The sequence below is a fragment of the Nannobrachium achirus genome (genome assembly GCF_963921795.1).
Source record: "Nannobrachium achirus genome assembly, chromosome: 23".
In the NCBI taxonomy this organism is placed as follows: Eukaryota; Metazoa; Chordata; class Actinopteri; order Myctophiformes; family Myctophidae; genus Nannobrachium; species Nannobrachium achirus.
Genome location: NC_137830.1, coordinates 9,143,014 through 9,153,699, shown reverse-complemented (window position 1 = coordinate 9,153,699; position 10,686 = coordinate 9,143,014).

The following is a 10,686-nucleotide window of genomic DNA, read 5'->3' as shown; positions in this document are numbered from 1 at the left end:
TTCAAACCGATCTTATAAACCTTTAAATGCTCCTGCGGACTGACACCTGCTATGACAACACAATGAAGACATGTTAAACAAGTTAAAGTTAATTTATAACTTTACGTAATATAGCATACCATTAAAACTATTTCTTAAATACCCTCCAAAAAATGTACAATTTGTGTAAAAAAAATGTTTCTGTCTAAATGTATGTGTTAATCATCAGTATTTGAACATTGATACAGGAATACAACATGGACATTAATCTGATGATGTTTTCTGCTAATTAAACATTTCATTAATTGATATGAAATGATAATTAGTGTAAAATGTGTCCAGTCTTACTCTGTTCACTTGTGGTTTGACTGGATGTCTTCTGTTCAGGTGTGGTTCTGAGTCTCTCTCTGCGGAGATAAACATAATATAATATAGATAATAGATAGTTTAATAACTTATATTATTTAATTAACCACTTAAAACCTATATACTTTGTCCTTCAATGAATAGCGCTGATATACAAGCTCAGGAAGTGCTGTGATGCCATGTGTTGTAGATCTGCTCTTTTTGCCATGAACATGAATTACATCACCTGGCATACATGATACAACCAGTAAGACTCCCTAATCGGGAGATAAGCGACCGTCAGGTCGCATACACAAACTTTAGAAGGCAGTCGTAGCCAATCAGGAGGGAATATGGGAAATGGGACAGATCCATGTTGATGACATGACTTTAGATATACTGTGTACCGCTCTGCGTGATTTTAGGGCAAAATCTGTAGGAGCAGTGTCCATAATGTGTTTTGCAAAAATCGGCCTGATGGTGGTGCAACACAGCCCAGTTGTACATAAATGTTCTTATATCAGTGTAGACTAGAGGTAATAGTTGTAAATATTGTAGTCAACATGTGTTGTGTACGGTGTTTGTGTTGCGTTCTCCGACCCCCGAAGTCTCAGGGCTATGTTCCTCTAGCACCAATAAGACTTCCGGTTGCCGTGCACTTTTCTGTGAAATTGTAAAAATGAAAAAGTGCTTCTGCATTTTCATTCCCTCACAGACAGCTCAGTGCATCCTTTGCTTTCAACTGAGTAGGAGTGCAGTGGCGGCTCCAGGGAATTGTGACTGGGAGGAGGGGGGGGGGGGGTAATGAATTTTGGCAAGTAACAATAATGAATATAATACTAATACGAAAAACTAGATTCTCTCGCTTAGGGTACCGATAACTGGTATCGTAGAGATAAGTATGATTTTATGGTATGGTTTCAATGGAAGTCCATCAACCGTCTTTCAAATATTTATATATTCATTTTTTTTATTCCTTAAATACTAGTCCTGTGCCTGGGGGTGTGCACAGTATTTGAGGGATTGAATGTCCCTGAGGACTGAGGAGTCTCAGAAGTAATGTTTGAGAACCCAGACCGGTGCCCGTTAGCAGAACAGTCACCATTGACGTCCAGTTGTGCAATACCCCTTGTATCCATCTCTGTCTGTCTGTTTCCCTTTCATGCCCATACATTATATGGAGATCTCAGTCTGTCTCGCTCTATTTTATGCTCATATATGGTGTTCCGTGTCCAGGCTGTGATGTCATCTCCAAATTTGGTCATTATGTCAGACAGACATTATTTGGACATTGTTTCAGCATGCGGCTGTTACCATGGTGGCGACACTGTTTAGTATCAGTGATTTCAGCATGTGGTCAGACGGCGGACAGACACTACGTTAATTAATAGTTAGATATTTCATCACAATTGGGTTTGTTGGGAGAGGGGGGGAGGGGCTAGGAGGATAAAGCCTCTAACTTGTCCAGGTAAAAGAGGACGCATGGTCACCCTAAAATTAAATTACACCTGTACCTTGATTCACTTACTCTGTGTGTGAAGGTCCACTGATGTTAAGGTTAGGTTCCCATCTAGAATGGTCCCTCTTCTTCTTCTTCTTAGACACAAGGCTGGGTGTTGGAGACTCTGGTCTTTGGTGTTTGGCAGAACTCTGACTTTCATCCATCTCTGGGTCTTTATTAAACCTGTCAGGGTTACAGTCAATTAAATAGATCAGAAAACAATAAAAGCTGGATGCATGCGCACCACACAGGCAGGCACACACACACACACACACACACACACACACACACACACACACACACACACACACACACACACACACACACACACACACACCACACACACACACACACACACACACACACACACACACACACACTTGTGGCTTTTTTTCAATAAAATACAATATATTTTTTTGCTATTTTACTTACCCTGAGCTGCTTGTAGAGACGTGGGTGGTCCTGGCTCGTCCTACGCTTTCCAACAAGCCATTCTACGTGGTCCGACGATGTAATCCATTGAAAAAGGCCAGATGCCAAGTTTAGAGCCCCCCAATTTTTACTCAATCTATGCTGTCGGCGGCGCGACGTTTCACAGGGTGCCGATCCCGAACTAGTGCGGCTTTTTATATAAAATGAATTAAATAATCGGAGGCCTCACCGAAGCCTCTCGCTAAATTTTCATCCAGGCCGCAGGCCGCGATCTGTTTACATCGGCCCGCGAGAGGGTAACGCCGCCGAGTCGCGCCGCCGAATCCAATGCATTGTCACATCTTTAAAGCTCATTTTCTCTGAACTGTGTTCTTATGGAAGCGAAAAAGGTTTATTTACGGCTAAATCGCCGAAAATCTGGCTTCTAAAATGAGCGATGAGTGATGAGTGATAGCCTATAGCTATCTTGTAGCTCTCTTCATCCGGGTCATTTTCATGACACGCACCAACGTGAAAACGCACGTCACTGCTGCGTGGGTCCCCGTATGTTACAGCGGTGGTCTATGGGACGCATCGAGTTAACGTGGGCGCTAGAGTTTCCATCGTGCGCGATCCGACACGGACTATGCAGTGTGCGTGTGCGGGTATTTCATCAGCTTTCATCAGCAATTTTTTTTTTAAATCCGTCCAGCCATTCTCTATTTGTAAGCCGTGTTGTACACACAGAAAGCTAACGGCCGGAATAGAGGATGGACCATCCTGCTTCCGGTTTCGGCCTCAATGTTAATCGGTCCGTCTCCATAATGGGTCTGTGTTGAAACCGATCACGGAGAATTAGTTCCGATTAGTTTTACAGTCAATGAAATAGATAACCTGTAACTTGATTCACTTACTCTGTGTGTGGAGGTCCACTGAAGTTAGGAGGTGCCCATCTAGAACGGTCACTCTTCATAGACACAAGGCTGGGTGTTGGAGACTCTGGTCTGTGAGGTTTGGCAGAACTCTTAGTTACATCCATCTCTAGGTCTTGATTAAACCTGTCAGGGTTACAGTCAATGAAATAGATCATCTCTAGGTCTTTATTAAACCTGTCAGGTTACAGTCAAAACGGAGCACTCATGCAAGCTTTAGATGGCAATCTTAGCCAATCAGGATGGAATATGAAAAAAAACTGACAAATCAGTTTGGTTTAATCACTATAGGGATAATGTGTACCAATTTGTGTGACGATTGAACCAAATATGTGGGAGTACTGTTAAACTAATTGTTTTGCAAAAGTCTGCCTCATTGCCTCCTGGTGGCGCTATGACAGGCCGATCTGAAAAGATTGGCCAGAGTTTCTGCTCTGGCATCCAGGGAGTGTGTGTACTGTTTCACTGACACACACACACGCACGCACGCATGCACGCACGCACACACACACACACACGCACACGCACACGCACACGCACACACACACACACACACACACACGTGTATATTGTAAAGGAGGATTCACTTACTCTGTGTGTGGAGTGCCACTGAAGTTAGGAGGTGCCCATTTAGAACGGTCACTCTTCATAGACACAAGGCTGGGTGTTTGAGACTCTGATCTGTGGTGTTTGGCACAACTCTGACTTACATCCATCTCTAAGTCTTTATTAAACCTGTTAGGGTTACAGTCAATGAAATAGATCATCTCTAGGTCTTTATTAAACCTGTTAGGGTTACAGAAATAGATCATCTCTAGGTCTTTATTAACTCATTGACCGGACCACCCGAGCAACCCGAAAATTTCGCTATGTCTTTCACTGCCTGGCTTTTATCTTTGAACGTGGGCGCTAGAGTTTCCATCGTGCGCGAACGGACACAGACTAGGCTATGCATTGTGCATGAGCGGGTATTTCATCAGCTTTCATCAGCAAAAAGTTTTTTTTTTTAATCCGTTCAGCCATTCTCTAAGACTATTTGTAAGCCGTGTTGAACACACGGAAAGCTAACGGCCGGAATAGAGGATGGACCATCCTGCTTCCGGTTTCGGCCTCAATGTTAATCGGTTAATCAGTCTCCATAATGGGTCTGTGTTGAAAACGATCACGGAGGATTAGTTCCGATTAGTTTTACAGTCAATGAAATAGATAACCTGTAACTTGATTCACTTACTCTTTGTGTGGAGGTCCACTGAAGTTAGGAGGTGCCCATCTAGAACGGTCGCTCTTCATAGACACAAGGCTGGGTGTTGGAGACTCTGGTCTGTGGCGTTTGGCAGAACTCTTACTTACATCCATCTCCAGGTCTTTATTAAACCTGTCAGGGTTACAGTCAATGAAATAGATCATCTCTAGGTCTTTATTAAACCTGTCAGGGTTAAAGTCAATGAAATAGATCATCTCTAGGTCTTTATTAAACCTGTCAGGGTTAAAGTCAAAACGGAGCACTCATGCAAGCTTTAGATGGCAATCTTAGCCAATCAGGATGGAATATGAAAAAATCTGACAAATCAGTTTGGTTTAATCACTATAGGGATAATGTGTACCAATTTGTGTGACGATTGAACCAAATCTGTGGGAGTACTGTTAAACTAATTGTTTTGCAAAGGTCTGCCTCCTGGTGGCACTATGACAGGCCGATCTGAAAAGATTGGCCAGAGTTTCTGCTCTGACATCCAGGGAGTGTGTGTACTGTTCCACTGACGCACGCACGCACGCACGCACGCACGCACGCACGCACACACGCACACACGCACACACACACACACACACACACACACGTGTATATTGTAAAGGAGGATTCACTTACTCTGTGTGTGGAGGTCCACTGAAGTCAGGAGGTGCCCATTTAGAACGGTCACTCTTCATAGACACAAGGCTGGGTGTTGGAGACTCTGATCTGTGGTGTTTGGCAGAACTCTGACTTACATCCATCTCTAGGTCTTTATTAAACCTGTCAGGGTTACAGTCAATGAAATAGATCATCTCTAGGTCTTTATTAAACCTGTCAGGGTTACAGTCAATGAAACAGATCATCTCTAGGTCTTTATTAAGTCATTGACCGGAACACACGAGCAACCCGAAAATTTCGCTGTCTTTCACTGCCTGGCTTTTCTTATCTTTTAACGTGGGCGCTAGAGTTTCCATCGTGCGCGATCGGACACGGACTATGCATTGTGCATGAGCGGGTATTTCATCATCTTTCATCAGCAAACAGGTTTTTTTTTTAATCCCTCCAGCCATTCTCTATTTGTAAGCCGTGTTGTACACACAGAAAGCTAACGGCCGGAATAGAGGATGGACCATCCTGCTTCCGGTTTCGGCCTCAATGTTAATCGGTCCGTCTCCATAATGGGTCCGTGTTGAAACCGATCACGGAGGATTAGTTCAGATTAGTTTTACAGTCAATGAAATAGATAACCTGTAACTTGATTCACTTACTCTGTGTGTGGAGGTCCAATGAAGTTAGGAGGTGCCCATTTAGAACGGTCACTCTTCATAGACACAAGGCTGGGTGTTGGAGACTCTGATCTGTGGTGTTTGGCAGAACTCTTACTTACATCCATCTCTAGGTCTTTATTAAACCTGTCAGGGTTACAGTCAATGAAATAGATCATCTCTAGGTCTTTATTAAACCTGTCAGGGTTAAAGTCAAAACGGAGCACTCATGCAAGCTTTCGATGGCAATCTTAGCCAATCAGGATGGAATATGAAAAAATCTGACAAATCAGTTTGGTTTAATCACTATAGGGATAATGTGTACCAATTTGTGTGACGATTGAACCAAATCTGTGGGAGTACTGTTAAACTAATTGTTTTGCAAAAGTCTGCCTCCTGGTGGCACTATGACAGGCCGATCTGAAAAGATTGGCCAGAGTTTCTGCTCTGACATCCAGGGAGTGTGTGTACTGTTTCACTGACGCACGCACGCACGCACGCACGCACGCACGCACGCACGCACGCACGCGCAGACACACACACACACACACACACACACACACACACACACACACACACACACACACACACACACACACACACACACACGTGTATATTGTAAAGGAGGATTCACTTACTCTGTGTGTGGAGGTCCACTGAAGTCAGGAGGTGCCCATCTAGAATGGTCACTCTTCATAGACACAAGGCTGGGTGTTGGAGACTCTGATCTGTGGTGTTTGGCAGAACTCTGACTTACATCCATCTCTAGGTCTTTATTAAACCTGTCAGGGTTACAGTCAATGAAACAGATCATCTCTAGGTCTTTATTAAACCTGTCAGGGTTACAGTCAATGAAATAGATCATCTCTAGGTCTTTATTAAACCTGTCAGGGTTAGTGAGTGGAGAGACCAGTGGCGGTCTAAAGGGGTGGCAAGCGGGGTAGATGCCCAGGGCGGCAAGTTGGCGAGGTCGGCAAGCGACGCCGATGAGAAAAGAAAATTCTCCCATAGCGTGAAGCAGAGCCCTCTAGGCTCTGACATCAGTGGCATGAAGTAGGGGCTATCTGGCTACTTCTATTCCCAGTAAAATTTCAAAATAAACATGTGTAGAATGATAGTTAGTATAGACGAAAAAAAAAGAAAGGCTCTTGTTATGAAATGCGCTTCTGCGCACCCGTTTAGAGATGAAATGGCTTTCAATGGACACCCCATTTGACGGTCGTCCGTCTCTCTCTCCCTGTGCGTCATGATGGTGCGTCGTGGACTCGTGGTGAAAACAACGCAGGCAGAACGGAATACAAACAAAGCACCATGACAAGACAACCTAGGCAATAAAGGCATTGAACGGCGTCCTCTCATCCTCAGCAGGACAGCAGCTGGTGACTCGTGACTATATAGTAATGATAAGCTAAATATGCTGCTGGCTATTGTTTTAATGTTGCACTGTTGTGATGCCTTAGTGGCTAGTGGCTACTGAAGACCACTGTTTCCAAACACTGGGGTCGGGACCCATGCGTGGGTCGCGTCGCAGACACATTGAATGGGTCCTGAAAATAGCCGATCTAGAAGTTTATATAATTGTATTATCAGTATTACATGAATGCGAATTCATTTCGTTGGCAGAAACTGGCACATAGTTATTTTTAAATTCTCTTTTACATTTTTACACAGTTTCTGCCTGTGTTATGTTATCTGTCTATTGGAGTGCAATGTGGGGGAGATGAAAGTAGATACTGTATATCAGATCAGAGTGTTAACAGTTGTAACTTTTGTATGAATGTTATTCAGTGTGTGGAGTATTTTTTTCAGTATAATCCTGAATTCCTAGTGTTATTTTAAAATGCGACATCCCTCTATATGGCTACTTATGTGCAAAAGAAAATCGCAGGCGCCTCTCAGACTTGAGCACCTGCCCCTGCAATTATCTCTGCACGTGCCTGTCACTCTGCATTTATCACATCATATCTGTCTATAGAACATAATATACAAACACTTACTCTACATTTATCACTAGAAAGATGTTTCATATGTGCGTTGATCGTCTCACTCCTCTGCCGTTTGTTAAGATGGAGTCTCCGTCGTTCTCAAAATGGAGGCTGTAGAGTTTCAGTGCAGAGAGAGAGAGAGAGACAGAAAGGAAGTGGTGGAGGGAGATAACCACAAAGCAGAAGTAAGAAGTTACACATCATCACTGTTAGCTGGGGAAAATCTGGTGAAGTTCGTGCACTTGGTGCAAAGTTTTAGATTTTTGGTATGGTGTTAGGTATGGGTATAAGGTTTTCAAAAACCATCGCAAACAAATTGGGCTCGCCCCCTAGTGGTCTGTTTGCAATGAATCAAATATTCGATACATCAGTATATGGTTCAAACCCCAAATAATTGATGGAAGAGATTTTTCAATGGATTCTGTTACTATTGGGTATGATGAACAACATACTAAAAATTCAGGGAAAAATATCTACCGGAAAGGCACCATTTTCAAGATGGCGTCCATGATGGCTGCCGGGAGCTGAAAATGCCTATAAACTGTGTTTTAATGTGTAAAAATTCATAATAAATCTGCACTTGGTGAAGAGTTTTTGGTTTTTGGTATGGTGTTAGGTATGGGTATAAGGTTTTCAAAAACCATCGCAAACAAGTTGGGCTCGCCCCCTAGTGATCTGTTTGCAATGAATACAATAGTAGATCTGTCAGTATATGGTTGAAACCCCAAATAATTGATAAAAGAGATTTTTCAATGGATTCTGTTACTATTGGGTATGATAAACAACATACTAAAAGTTTAGGAAAAAATAACTACCGGAAAGCCATCATTTTCAAGATGGCGTCCACGATGGCTGCCAGGAGCTAAAAATGCCTATTTATTGTGTAACAATTCATATAAAATATGCACTTGGTGAAGAGTTTTTGAATTTCGGCATGGTGTTAGGTATGGGTATAAGGTTTTCAAAAACCATCGCAAACAATTTGGGCTCGCCCCCTAGTGGTCTGTTTGCAATGAATCAAATATTAGATAGGTCAGTATATTGTAGACCACTAGGGGGTGAGCCCAACTTGTTTGCGATAGTTTTTGAAAACCTTATACCCATACCTAACACCATGTCAAAATTTAAAAGCTAGTTACCAAGTGCATATTTTATATGGATTTTTAGCTCCCGGCAGCCATCGTGGACGCCATCTTGAAAATGATGGCTTTCCGGTAGTTATTTTTTCCTAAACTTATACTATGTTGTTTATCATACCCAATAGTAACAGAATCCATTGAAAAATCTCTTTTATCAATTATTTTGGGTTTCAACCATATACTGACAGATCTACTATTGAATTCATTGCAAACAGACCACTAGGGGGCAAGGCCAACTTGTTTGCGATGGTTTTTGAAAACCTTATACCCATACCTAACAAAATACCAAAAATCAAAAACTCTTCACCAAGTGCAGATTTATTATGAATTTTTACACATTAAAACCCAGTTTATAGGCATTTTCAGCTCCCGGCAGCCATCGTGGACGCCATCTTGAAAATGGTGCCTTTCCGGTAGTTATTTTTTCCCAATTTTTTAGTATGTTGTTTATCATACCCAATAGTAACAGAATCCATTGAAAAATCTCTTTTATCAATTATTTGGGGTTTCAATCATATACTGATGTATCGAATATTTGATTCATTGCAAACAGACCACTAGGGGGCGAGCCCAACTTGTTTGCGATGGTTTTTGAAAACCTTATACCCATATCTAACACCATACCAAAAATCAAAAACTTTGCACCAAGTGCACGAAATTGATGATTTTTGACCAGATTTGCCCCAGCTATGTCAGGAAGAAACCGCTAAATGAACAGGGTTTACGAAACCGTGTGGGCCCGCGAGTGTGTGTGTGCGTGTGTTTGTGTAGGCTACACAAAGACATCCAGATGTGTGTTCTGTAGCAAACGTTTAGCAATCACAAAAGTAGGATGGTGTCACATGGCAACACGTGTGGCATGTGAATACAGCAGATCTACAAGCTGTAAAAGAAATCCTCATCAATCTGTGATGTGAAGGTGACAGGTTCACATGTACACCCACATGAGGACATTGAAGTGACAATTTAACCTTTAAGACCTTTTTAACACCTCAAAAAGACCTTCACTGCATCAAAAGTAATCAAAAAACGTTGCTATAAAAGGTTATCGCTATTCCGACCACCTAAACCTAACCTTAACCCTACATTGCCTCCCCCTGGTCAGCCTGGGCGCCTGATAGAGGGGAAAGGAACTGGTTGGAATAATGTGTTCCTTCCACAGTGAAATCCCCCATCAGGTGAAAAGAAGCAGCTTGGACTACTCATGCATAGAAGGAAGCATTAGGTCAGTCCGTTGTCTCCCCGCGGCAGAGGGAGAGCAGAGCCCAGGATTACATAGGCAATTGGCACTGGGTGAAAAAACTGCTTACAAAATCGTGGGATAAAATAGAAAAAAAACTAACTAACCTCAGTCTGGTGAATGCTAACCTAGTGAAATGCTAACCTGCCGACACTGGAGAATGCTAACTGCCCCCGCTATGAAAACTGATCAAACAAAGGCCACATTGTCAAACAATATGAGAGGCAAACATTTTCAAAATATCCGTTCTACAAGATTAACTTGACATTGACCTATTAGTGTGGTTTTATTATAGAAATTAAATATATTTCTACTCACTCTTTTCACAAGTTGTAACAGCAAAATGACTGTTTTCTGTCTGTGTGAGTCCTGTTCACCATCTGTCTCCCCTCTCCTTACTGTGAAAAACCCCAAAGAACAAAGAACAGAAACTTTTCTCTCCTCTCTGCCTCGATGAGGAGGGAGGAGTTGTTTGGAGAGAGAGGGGGGAGAGACAGAGAGAAAGAGAGAGAGAGAGAGAGAGAGAGAGAGAGAGAGAGAGAGAGAAAGCGAAAGAAAGAGAAAGACAGACATACAGTTATTTGGAGGTGACCTATCCCTTTAAAAACACACCACTGCCCTGAAGTCATGTGACTTACAGTAAACTGCAGAGAGTGTG